The sequence below is a fragment of the Lepeophtheirus salmonis genome, chromosome 13 (genome assembly GCF_016086655.4).
Source record: "Lepeophtheirus salmonis chromosome 13, UVic_Lsal_1.4, whole genome shotgun sequence".
NCBI lineage: Eukaryota > Metazoa > Arthropoda > Copepoda > Siphonostomatoida > Caligidae > Lepeophtheirus > Lepeophtheirus salmonis.
The window spans coordinates 43,581,506-43,594,759 of record NC_052143.2 but is presented as its reverse complement, the minus strand read 5'-3'; the positions used below and the strand labels follow the sequence as shown (position 1 = coordinate 43,594,759).

Here is a 13,254-nt window from a genome sequence, read left to right as displayed (position 1 = left end):
TTCCGGATTCTGCCAAAGAAAACTGTCATCAATATCTGCTCGTGTTTCCGAAGTCTAGTCGATGCCGTTATTGACGCCAAAGACTCATTAGTCATATTTTTGTTGATTCAGTTTAGATTTAGCACTGGTATTTTTAAAAGATTTAGGAGAAAATCTAATTTTAAAAAAATTGTATTTTTTGTTAAATAGAGGTTGCCACCTGTACAAGTAAAAAGTTACAATTCTTAAAGCAAGCATACAACGAATTCACACATTTAATTAAAATAGTTTTCAATTTTTCAACATTAATTTCTACAAAAATACATTACAAACTTAACTAATTGAATAGAAAACTTTGTTTTTTTCTTATTTACAGCTAAAATGTTGTAGATTAAGATTTTGGGACGTTGTATTATGGATGTATGTTAGAATTTTATATGCATTATATATATATATATAATACATAATTTATTTCCAACAATGTTTTAAAATGCAGAAATGTGTCAACATTCGTTTTCCAAACTTCTGATTTGTTTGTAGAGTTTCGCTTTCCAATATCTTAAATATTTGGAAACGACATTTTGTGATTAAGGGAATACCAAGACTGAGTTGATTTCAATTGCAATTCCTTAATATGACATTAAGCAATGCAATGATACGCATGCATTATTGCAAACGAAATATAAATCTGTATATGATAAATAGCATGTCAAAATATTGACTGAGTGGATATTTTAGAGAATTAATGAATATACATATAATAATTAATTTATATACACACGTCAAGCACATAGAGACAGAAATACATTAATAGAGACAACGAAAAAATTTCGATTGGCAGTTCGGCATAGTAGGGCTGTAGTAGATTAGCATCTTTTGTCATCTCCAATCGATAGCAGCTATGGCAAAGGGTACTAAGCAGTGTTGTATAGATCCTTATTTAGGACTGAAGACTGCAGTGCCGTTTAGTTCAGTCTTGGTCTGTTCCAATTCGGTCCTGCGTATTAGTCCTAAAACTGATAACGTTGATCCTTGATTACGTCCCCCAATTTTATTTATTTATATTTAAATCAGTTCTTTAACTGACAGCCTTAAGGACCTGTCACTAGGACAAATAGAACCGGTTTCTATGGCTGTATTGGACTAGACCAAATAAAAAAATAAGGACAAACGTATTAAGATGTAATATAAGTAGGGATGTAAAAATTGTACAAATCATCGAGAGTAACATCAGTGTAGGTCAGCAAAACGTGGACTGGAGAGATGGATTTAGAAATACATCAATAATTTTATATTTTCAAAAATATGCAAAAAAAAATAATCTGAACAAAACATGTGGGCAAGATTTTTGCAAAACTTTTTTCTCTCAATATGGACACCTTCACTATCAATCACAGTCTTTACACGTCGCCTGAAGACCATATAGAAGTTGATGACAAACTCATCTGACAAGATGTCCCATACAACCACTATGGAGGACTTCAGTGAGTACCCTTTTTGTGTGAGGTAATGTTGGTTTTTCTCTCCAAAGTGTTCCATATAGAATAGTCCAGTAGGTTCAAATCTGGTGAGGAAGGGGCCATATCTCTTTGGACCAGAATGGAGCCATGTTATCTGCGCATAACTTTTGACACTTGGCGGACGTATGAGAGGGGGCAGTGTCCTGAGTCCACATGTAGCTACCCTTCGGTTAGTTTGTTTTCAGTCATGGAAAGACACCTTATAGTTCTCCTCCTGGCCGATTTTCTGTCCAGCCTTGAAAAGAAGGGAAGCATCTTCTTTCCATCAGAGGCCTCAGCGCTGAGGACCACTGTTTGAGACGAATATTTGGTGTAGTAAACTCTTTCGACCTTTTCTTTTTTCCTTGCCCTTGTGAAAGAAACTAATCCCAAGTTGTGCTTTATAAGCCTCTTGATGGTCCTAGGAAACACATTGAAGTCGTTGGCGAGGCGATTGATCGACTTAATAAGATCCTACATTATATACTTCTCCAAACTTAACAAGAACTTTGTATACCTATTTGAATTATGCCCTCCACTTTCTGATAGGTCTTCTTTTTTTTCTCCATATAGATCAATTTAAAAACCATGCTCCTAGAACACTTAACAATCCGTAATCTTCATCTCATCAACTTCAGCATATAAGAGATCTGAGATACACTGCCTTTTTGCTTATTGCTCGCTCATGATAATGAAATGAGTAAATAATTAGTAGAGTTTTTTATATGAAAAGGACGGTGGAAATATAATATCAAAAAATAATCACTAACCCCTATTATATCGATGAGAAAATAAACATTAATTAACAGTTCACCTTTTGCTGCACTACCCTGTATATATATATTTTAAAGTATAAGGTAGTTTAAGTTTAAGGTAACTTGCTAAATATTGGTATTCTTATTATTTATTTATCCCTATTTGGAAAATTCAAACGTATTAGCGAAGGAGGAGAACTATAGTTTTGATAGTGATCTCTTATCAGCAGATGCTTTGTTAATCAAATTTACCGACATATACTTTTCTGTTTGATTTACATTCACAAGGGATTTAGATAGTTTTTACATCACTTATTATCATTTCAACTTAAGTTAAAGGAAATAAGGTGATTGGTTAACTTTTTAGCACACCATCAGAGTCACTCAAAGTTGAATATCATTTCGCAAGTCGGAATTGAAGTTATTATATAAATGAATGTTAAAGTAAGGACTATATTTCAAATATAATGTCTCATTGTGGCCTGGGGGCAACATTAAATTTGTAAGAGAATGAGATATTAAAGGGGAAAAAGCAAAAACAAATTGTAAATTATGTGGTTACTAAATTGAACTTTTTATATGCATCTATTAATGATTAGATTTGACGTTTTTGTAAGGAACACCTAAGTTTAGAAATTAGTAAACGACAAATGGTTGTTGCATGGGTGTTTTTTGTTCTTTATTTAATAGGTCGTCGTGGTATTTATTTTTACCTTTGAAGTATATGTTCTCCTTTATATTTTGTGTAAATTGTTTTAAAAATACTTAATAGAATAAATATATATTAATATAAGTATAATTAAGATATTTTCCCTGCAATAATGATATTTTAAATATACAAGGTTTTCTTCTTTATTGTGTCAATTTATTTCATCCGCCGAAATTCATGTAACAAGCAGCTTATATTAACAAAGGTGTTAATTCAGTAGTACCATATGTCTTACGCCACCCTTCTACTCATGCAATTTTTTCTTTACAAAATTATTAATGATATCTATTTTTGCATCCTGACAAAAAAGTTGGGGTCTTATCAATTAGTTGAAACAATTTAACTGCCACTAATAAGTATTTAAAATCAAATATTCAAAAATTATTGCATGAACATTTATTTATGTGTAATGTACATGTATATTAAGGGGTATTTCTTATTTACATATTCTTTTAATTATAGATTGTGGAAATGTTTTAAAGCCGACAATTAGGTCGCTGAAATAATTGAAAATATAGTTTATACATTAATCACTTCAGATGTTGTATGAAATCATCCCTTACTTCTATAAAAAATAGAGTTCCATAAAGCATACAAATATAAATACAATGAGGAAGATAATAATATATTTAATCGTAGTTTTTAAAAGATATCAAAAAAATATTTTTAAATCCTTATTTATCAATTATCTTCAAAGTTGATGCCGATTTCCTAAGTTCCTTTTAAGAAGTGACATTTTCACAACACTTATGGCTTTCTGAAATACTGCAACACTTGCTTGTTCTTATTAAGACACTTTGATTTTTATATTATTGGTAGGGGAGACCGGAAAAAATTGCAACAAGTTATTTGCATCAAACATAAAAAAGTGCTACAGCCACTAAATCTACATTACTATTGTATAATATAATGTCAGGTACTGTAAAAAAGGACATTATTTATATTTTTTTGATAGATTTTATTTAAATCTTAGCATCTAATGTGGTTCATTTTTCTTCCGCACACTGTAATACATTGAAAGATAAAAATTCAACAATTTGAAAGATTTTTATTTATTCTTCAGAAGAACATTATTCAATCTTATGCAAACTCTATTTTCAGAACTGTTGCAGCCGTCTTTAGTTATTGGGATATCTACAATATTTTAAAGGACCTATTTAATTACAATTTGTTGCAAAACTACTAATTTTCATAATTTCAAAATAGATTTTTAAGCAATAGCAGGCATATGTTGGTATGTTCTGTTAAATTTTGGCGTGCTTGTGCTAAACCCAACTCCAGCTAATTGAGCCGTAAAATTAATGTGTTGCAACTGTCCCCGCCTCTCCTACTAAATGGAACAATAATGTATATCAATGCATAATCTAAAGAAAAATATTCTTAAAAGTTCAGTAAGAGTGAAAAAAATATGACACATTATAGAAAAACAAGCACTTAGTGCATTAGGACTCATTGATTCGTTAATGTAATCTATGTCCTTGGTTGTTGTTGAGTGAAATGGTGATTTTTTGAAAAACTTGATATCAAACGAAAAGTAAAACATTAATTTATTTGAAGCTCCTTTCCCTTGAATGCATTAGTTTTTTATTAGACCAAATCAATTTTTTCATGAATAAATGCATATAAATTATGTTTTGAAAGTTTGCCTTTGGACATGTATGTATTTTGTGTGGATTGGATTTACTTTTAATTATGTATAGGTTGACAAGGTCTTGCAACTTTATTGATCACTGTTATATGTCCTATTTTATGTAATTTACAAAAGTATTATTTGAGCATTTAACAGTATTATTTAAACATATTTTACTTATATATCAAACATTCCATTTATGTATTAGGACTAAAAATATTTCATTATCGAACCCTGATTCGGTAGGATATTCAATATAATAAAATGTACAATGTTAAATAATATTTTGGACAGCTGGTGGTAGAATGACAGTATATAGATCGTATCTACTCGTAAAAAGATTCGATAAGCTCCTCTTTCAAAGAAATAAAAAATAAATAAAGCTTATCTTGACAAATATTTTAAATTCTTCAATAAAAAATATATCAATGCGGTTTTTTGAAGTTAGTTGATATTTTAAAAGATTTTATGATAAACCTTAAGAAAAATACATTAGGGATGTTCTTAATGTTGTTTATAATACACCCATTAGATAATTATGAATATGTATAATTAATTCAACTTTCATTAATTTAATTAAACTTGTCAACTTACCCAACTACGGTTTGCACATATGTTTTGTATACCGTTCCAGCTCTGATATCTATATACGCAATATTTTAATATATTAATTAAGCTACTATATATATTTATAATTAAAAAAGTTTGTTTTGATAATTATGTACACTTATTAGTGAGAATGCTTATAAATGTGATAGATATACACACAAAAAATATTACTTGCTTTTTTTTATAGCTGAATGAGAGCAAAAACATTAAATATGCTAATTATAAAGTAATTCCGAAGCATTATATTTAATTTTTACAATTTAATTGATATTGCAGGAACATCTACCAATTGAGATCGAAGGACTTTTGAAAGCATAAATGAGGTTAGTTAAAGGCCCACGTTCATTTTTTAATGTTCTTTTGTATTTAATGATTTTTACCCTTGAAAATTTTTAAAAAATAATAATTTTTACTAGATAAATAGTTATAAGAGATATTGTGGCCGAATCACTCTATAGACATTATTGCATGTATTACGTGTAGTTTTAATATCTTTTCATGTATATGTACTTTATTTAAATTAATGTCTCCAAATGGATGACCTCATGTGAAAACGACCTATATAAAGCCTAAATGTAGATATTTTAATAAAATATTGGGTGGGGAAAAAAGTAATTTTGTATTCTCGCTCTTTCATTTAACAAAGTATATCTTGTTAATTATTAGTCACATCAAATCATCCAATATAGTGTTATAAAGGTGTAAATGTATACTACAAACGCTATTTCAGTATTTCCCTTGGTCGGTTCAGGCATGAATTATCATGCGTTGAAGGAAAAGTTTGCCTTATTTTACATTTTTACTATCTGAAAGGGATAACTCGTCAAAAGCAACCAAGATCTATACAGGGCCAATACTCTTTCGGTTCATATTGCACAACAGCTGGTCAATCGATTATGTTTGCTCAATTCTGCTTTATAATGTGAACAATTTGACTGTTGAAAGCTGGCAATTGAACAGAAGAGGCCAGCATTGGTGAATAATAGACAACAAGACATCATCAAGACAACACCAGGCCGCACAAGTATCTGATGGTTTGCTAGAAGCTCCGGGAGCTTGGATAGGAAGTTCTTATGCATCCATCCTACAGTCCAGAGCTAGTACCGAGTGATTACTAGCTGTTGTTTTCCATAGCTAACGTGCATGGAGATACAAATTTGGCCTCAGTAGAGGCCTGTGAAAATTGTTTGTCCTAGTATTTTCCAATAAGTACCAGGGCTTCTACGAGGAGGGCATTATAAAGTATGATTTTCGTTGCCAACAAGTTATCGAACAGAACGGGCATGCTTGGCTTAAATTGGATGATCATAACACTTCTTATATAACATTGCAATAAAGGGAGATCTATAAAATTACTTTTTCCCGAGCTATTTTCATGTTACTCGAAGTGTTTACTTTTTTTGGCTATTCAGACACATCAAAATTTTACCAACATATTTACAAAAATTGAAATGAATGCAACCCGTCAAATGTTAATTTAAAAAAATCGAATTTGAGTTAACAACTAAGGAAATTACATCATAATTATACTGAGCTATATTGAACTGATAAATTATCAAAGTTGTTTATTTACTTTGTCAAATTTCTTCTATAAATATAATTTAAGATTTTATAGATTACCTTGGAATAATCTTAAGCAGGGGTTAACAACTGTTCTCGCACTGAAGCCTAATTTACAAAATGTTCATTGTTATAGTCTTTTAATCTGAACAAATTACTATAAGTTAATGCTGTTTTGGTGCTTATTTGGGAATGATAACTATATAGTTCAGTCCAATTCAGTCTCGTTCCAGTCCTGCATATCAGCTCTAAAAGCTTATAAGGACGACATCCCTCAACTTTTCTTTTTCTTTTTTGAATCCGTTTTAATACTGACAGTCCTAAATGTTTTTTTTCCTGTAATACTAATTAGCAATTACCTACTTAACGTGTTTACTGATGCAACATCAAACTAGTATCTCCTCACACTAACCATAAGGGTTGTTTCAGATCTAAAAAATGGTACAGTTTGGCATATTTTCGTTAAATACTATTTTAAAAAAAGGACCTTCTTTGGTATGTTGCATATGTGCTACTAAAAACATTTCCGAGTTGGACCAGATTTACCAAAACGAAAAAACTAAACCCCGACACAACACTACATTCAGTCGCATCAAGCATCTAAATATTTTAAGTATTATCCAATAATAGAATTTACATAATTAGCGTGATTTATATAATGAATACTGTTTAAAAAAATCAAAGTTGCAATAGTCTTTCATTAGAACCCACTTGATGTGAATATTTAATCCCTCCAACCCATCTATAAGAAAGCTGCGACCTACCAGCGGAGAAACACTGTTGAAATAAAGTTTTTCTTTTAATCAAAATATACACGAATATTCATGCGATTTTTTTTGATTTTTTTTGCTGAATATACTGATATGAACATTTATGTTATATGTATTGTATAACCAGCTTTATTTTGTAAAGCATATCTATTTCTATGAAATTACTTTTTTATCTATGTATAGGTAGAGTATAGAGACATACATTTTTTCGCATAAAGAAAATTTTACAACACCTAAATATATGCATTCCTGTACTAACTACATTATGATACTCGATTAGATCCTTTGTCTAAAGAGTAATCATTTTCTAACTTTACTTTTCATTTTGTATGTACATACATACTATTACTGTGTCTTGTATTATAATAAATAATAACAAAGGCACACGCAGGAAATGATAGGTTCCTAAATACCTACTATTATTAAAATTCAGAGATGAGATCAATTTGAGTCCAAGTCAAGTCACAAGTTATTTCATTTCAAGTCAGAATGCAGTCGCAAGTAATTTTTTTCAAGTCAGACTCGAACCACAAGTAATTATCAAGTCATTTTATTGAAAAACTCACTTAAAGGGATCACACTATTCAAAGGAGAAGAGGAATTAGTCTCTTTCTAGCTCTGTCTCTCACTATTTGGTCTACTTGCATATCTAAGTCCCATGATGGCGGATCCTACTTTTCATATAACTTTTTTTTCCTCCCCCATTATGTGTACTAGTAAAAAATTTGTCATTATTTACTATGATTGATCACGTATATTTTTATGACAAAGAAGAGAATAAGAAACAGACGCACGGTACATCAAATAGAAAAGGAAGTTAGAAAGAGAAACCTCTCTCCGTCCTCACTCTCAGTACTATTAATAAAAGCCAAAATATTAATTTTTAATACCCTTGCTTCAAACTCCGTCTCGGGATGGAATATAATGGATCCATTTTTGCAAGATGATTACATCCATTTCATGGATACCTCCAAGCAATAATATCTAAGCAAGAGACAAATAAGAAGCGCTACGAAACTTCCTATATTCAAAATACTTCATCGGTTGAAGGTGGAAGAAATAAAATGATTTAGCACTTTTTGTGAAAACAGTTCGTGTGATAAGCTTTAGTCATCAAATTAATTATTTCTAAGACATTAAAAATTATTGGTATGGATCTTTTTCCAAAAACATCCAAATATTTGGATCTGTATCCCCTCGTAGTTCCATTGAATTCATATGTGTTTATGACTCAGGGATATTCATGATGTTCATAGATCTCATTTCTTTAGAAAACGTTATTGTGCCTGACTTGGGGATGGCATCTCATTTAATGGCTTTATCAGGCATTGTGCAGATGCTCTTTTACGTCAAAATCTGTTACATCGTCATCAATTGGTTCACATACACATCCTAGATCTCGTAAGTTGTATGGAATCATTGTATACTTCTATAAGGAATAAGAATATATTCCATCAACGTCAATAATACTGGGAAGAAATGTTCAGTGAGGCACATAGCGACTTATCATCCTTTCTCTGCATCTTTCCCATTGAAAGTCCTTCCAAGTTTACTCTATTTCGTCTCTTAATATTCTTAAAAAAATTATTTTATTGATTGGAGTCCTTAAGGTCATTGATGTACATAACAAACAAACAACTCATACCTATGCCACTGAGTCCATTTATAATGCTGTATTATTTCCATAAATCTAGATATTTTATCCAAGCGTTTGATTCAATTATTACTAGTGAGGCTCTTCTGCCGTCGGAAATAAAAGTTGAAGAAGATCCTAGACCATGAATTTAATGTGGTCCTTTTTTCCAAATATTTTTATCAGCAAAGCCGCCAAACATACTCAACTCTCTTATTACCTACACATATGCTTAAATAGTTCATGGGAACTCTTACGTGATAAATATGTTGATCAATTATCTGTGATGTTACAAATTAATACTTATATTCGAAAAAATGAATTTCGTTTAATATATTTCACAAGTTAGTGAGTCGGGAGTCATTTTCTGAATTACTAAATCATTTGTCATCATATTTAAATATCACTTGATCGTGAGGATTTAGGATCTCCACCTCGATATTCAATAAATATATAACGGATTACAGTAAATGCTTACGATATGACAAAACTGTATATAAGAACGATTATTTCAGTATTCATTGAAACTAGTTTACAATTTGAAAAATAACTATATGAAAAAGAATAAAGAAGAATATTATAATTTAAATTAATCCAAAAAGTCAAAATTATAGTTTAGTTTATATTATGAATACTTTGTGCATCCAGTACAAACTCTTTTTTATTTACTACTAGTAGATAAATAGTTTTGAAATGAATGAGATAATTGAGTTTCACTATTTTGCAATGCATGTTATTTTCTAAATTCAATTCTCATTTGAATCACCAATTTATTTTGTATTATGTTGGTACACATATTCAAAACGAATGTTATCAGTATCAGCCATTTGCCAGAGTTAGATTTTTCCAAAATGATACATTTTCACGAAAAAACCATCTTTCAAACGTCCATCAGAAATGTCCTTAAATTATATTTTTTATTTTCATTTTTTTCAATTCGATATTATTACAGTATACACTTAAAAAGTCCACTATGGAGAAAATCTCTCTGGGATAGTGGGAAGTAGAGGGGACAATTTAAAGAGAGATCTGTAGTTCTTGCCCAGCTTGGAGAAGAAGATCAAGGAAGACCCCACCAAATCGATGAATCCCCTCGCCAAAGACTTCTCTATGACTGTTATGACAATCAGGAAGGTCGGGAAAGGGACTTGGAGCTGTTCTCATTCTATGAGAACCCCAAACCACCTTCTTTCAGAGGTTATGAAAGCCAGGAGACTCGAGAGTTAAAGAGGCAAAGATATGTGGTCCCTTCCTTGCCTAATTTGAACCCATTGAACTTTACTGTAAACAAAACTTCACACCCAAATTTTGACTAACTGAAGGCCACCATTGTGGCTACATTGGAAATCTTGTGTGAAGAATTTGTCATCAAATCCTGCAAGGCATTCCAGCGTCGTGTAACGGGTTTTCTACATGCTGAAGGTGGCCATATTGAGTAAATAAGTTTGCAAAGGCCTTCTTGACAAGTTTTGTTAAGATTTCTTTTTGTCATTATTAAAAAAATACAAATATTGAAGTATTTCTAAAGCAGTCCCTCCATTCCCAAGTTTTGCTGCCCAACCTTACAGGTATCTTGTCAACAACAAACTATCATTTGTATTAATTTCATTCAATGTTCCCAAAAATGATCATCACAATAAATAATGAGAACTTTGTTTGAAAAGCCATATCGGGACCATATGAGTCTCTTGAATAAATTAAAGGTTCTAAACTATAGTTATATGTTTAGAAATATACCTAAAGCTTCCTTATATCAAATGAAACAAAAACAATTAAATCCTAAATCATAAAAGTTTTAGTTTTATTTCCCAATGATATTGCACATCTAAAGTTTTGAAAAAATAGTTGACGGGGAACGTCAACTCTCTTTACAATGAATAAACTGAAATCTGGTATTTTGATACCAGTGGATTTTCGTTTCTCTTTGGATTACTTTTCATAAAAAGGTTTTAGAGGGAAAGTTAATTTTTACAAAAAGATGCAAAGTTTAATTTACAACATATTTATTTAAAAATTGTGGATGGTTAGTTGATTGCTTAATAAGCTTTTTTGCAAATATGCAAAGGTCTTAAAAATACTAGTTTTTCCGTAATAAATCCGATCCCAAAGATTCGATTTAGACAAACTCCAATAATTTAGAATTATAAAATGACATCAAATTTAATGGCAACAATTTAAGCTCTCAAGCATCTTTATCCATGGAGTTGTTTGCGTTGAAATCATTTTGCAATTTCAAATTATGAAAATTAATTTAAAAATTGTTTTTGGTAAATTAGAAAGTAAGTGATTTGTAAATAATTTCACCAAAAAAAAAAAAAAAAAAAAATAGGCAATACATTTATTTTTGACGCCAAAATCCCTTTCCTTACTACTTTGACGTTTTGATAGCGCTACAAGCTGTATTTCAAAGAATATTATAGGATTCCGCCTTTATAATGAAACCACACCCACATCAATACTATCTCTACAGCCCCACTGTCATGTATTATAAATAAGAAAGTTATATTGTTGCACCCTGTAAATATTTTGTACATTTTAATTATATTTAATAATATATATCTCATTTCAAAATATGATTACAACAATTTAATCTCATAACTATCTGTATGTTATGAAGAAATACAGTCAAAGATAAATAAAACTTGTTCTTGTTTTGTTTTAAAAAAAAAATTATGAAGTGTATCTTTTCCCTCTTGCAGAATCATTTCTTTCACTAAGAATCCTAACAAGAAACTCTGATTATATTTATTCTTTTGATTTAATTTTTAAAACTTTTGTTAAACTTTGAACTATTATTTGACTTGGTTATTGTATTATTATTTTCTAAAGCAAAATAAATAAATGTAAAAAAGTTATTCTCGGAGAAAATCATGATACTCTTTACTTAATTACATATAGTTCTGATTAATTTAATATACATAATATGATCCCATTAAAAATCAGATCTCTGCATTTTATATGTAACAAAAGGATTTGAAGTTCCGTTTCTAATGTAAACAATATAAAAGTTGTCGACATTATAACCGGAACAAGTTCATACTTCAAAATCTTGGAAGCCCTAAGATATACGTGTATGAAAATGTACTCATCAGATACAACTGAAAAAACTTGTGCATGAAAAATTACGAAATACTTGAGATGTCCTCCGCATATGAATGCCCTGTGGCAATTATTGTGTGCCACTGTACTGAACTCTCGCCCGAAAAGTTTATTGAGATGCCTAAATCAATTGTTAACGATGTTGCCAATGCTTTCTAGGAATATTATGGGTCGAGACCCCCTCCAAGGAAGAAAGCTTGAGTTCGTTGGTTAAAGTGATTGACTTCACTATGGTTATATACATACATGTAAGGGCCAAAGATTGGTGAATTGCAAAATTAGTTTTGGGAAATAAATTGTAACATACATTAATATTTGATATTCCGGATTTAAAATCCCCCACACTTTATAAAGTTATTGTCTTCGCGTTTATTTCTTTTCTACCCAAAAACTGTGTTTGGTATATAGAGTCCTACATACTTGGCTGTATACTCTCTAAATAATCTTAAAAGTATACAAATTCAAACTATACCAACTTAATTATTTATTGAAAGAGTATCTTCTCTTTCATTACTCAATGCACACACATTTTGAGAATTTTCCTTGGCTAATATACATATTTGAAGCTTTTACAGATTTTAAAAAGAGATTAAGTCTTAACGTATATTGGATATAAGTACATATTTTTCATTATCTTGTTCTGTTTTACAATATGTACGAGCTTAGGGGAAAGTAGTTGCAAACCTATTGCTTTCATTGAACAATAACAAAATACCCGAAAACATTCCAACGTATCCTTGAAATAGTTAGAATCTATTAATAAATTAAACTACGCAGTAATTTATCCACAATTTTTATTTGAATATGATAATTTATCAACTGCTTCAAATTTTGCCAAAACCAAAGAAGTTAGAAACAGTTACAAAAAATGAATTTGAGTTAGAGATGACGAAAATTAGACACAAAAAGTATTTTTTGCAGGAATTAGTGACTTTCAATTGTACATCACTGATTAAGGATTAATAAAATGTATAGTTATAATCAGTGATATAAATTGTGCAAATAATAGGC

At 30.3% G+C, this 13,254-nt stretch overlaps 1 protein-coding gene across 1 annotated transcript in view; it reads left to right on the top strand.

Annotated features, from left to right (window-relative positions):
* The window catches only part of LOC121128146 (uncharacterized), a 219,155-nt gene that overhangs the window by 141,674 nt on the left and 64,227 nt on the right, over positions 1–13,254 (top strand). Inside the window, exon 3 of the mRNA XM_071893036.1 lies at positions 5,458–5,504. The gene's annotated coding sequence lies outside the window, so the exon portion shown is untranslated. The remainder of the gene's footprint in view (positions 1–5,457; positions 5,505–13,254) is intronic.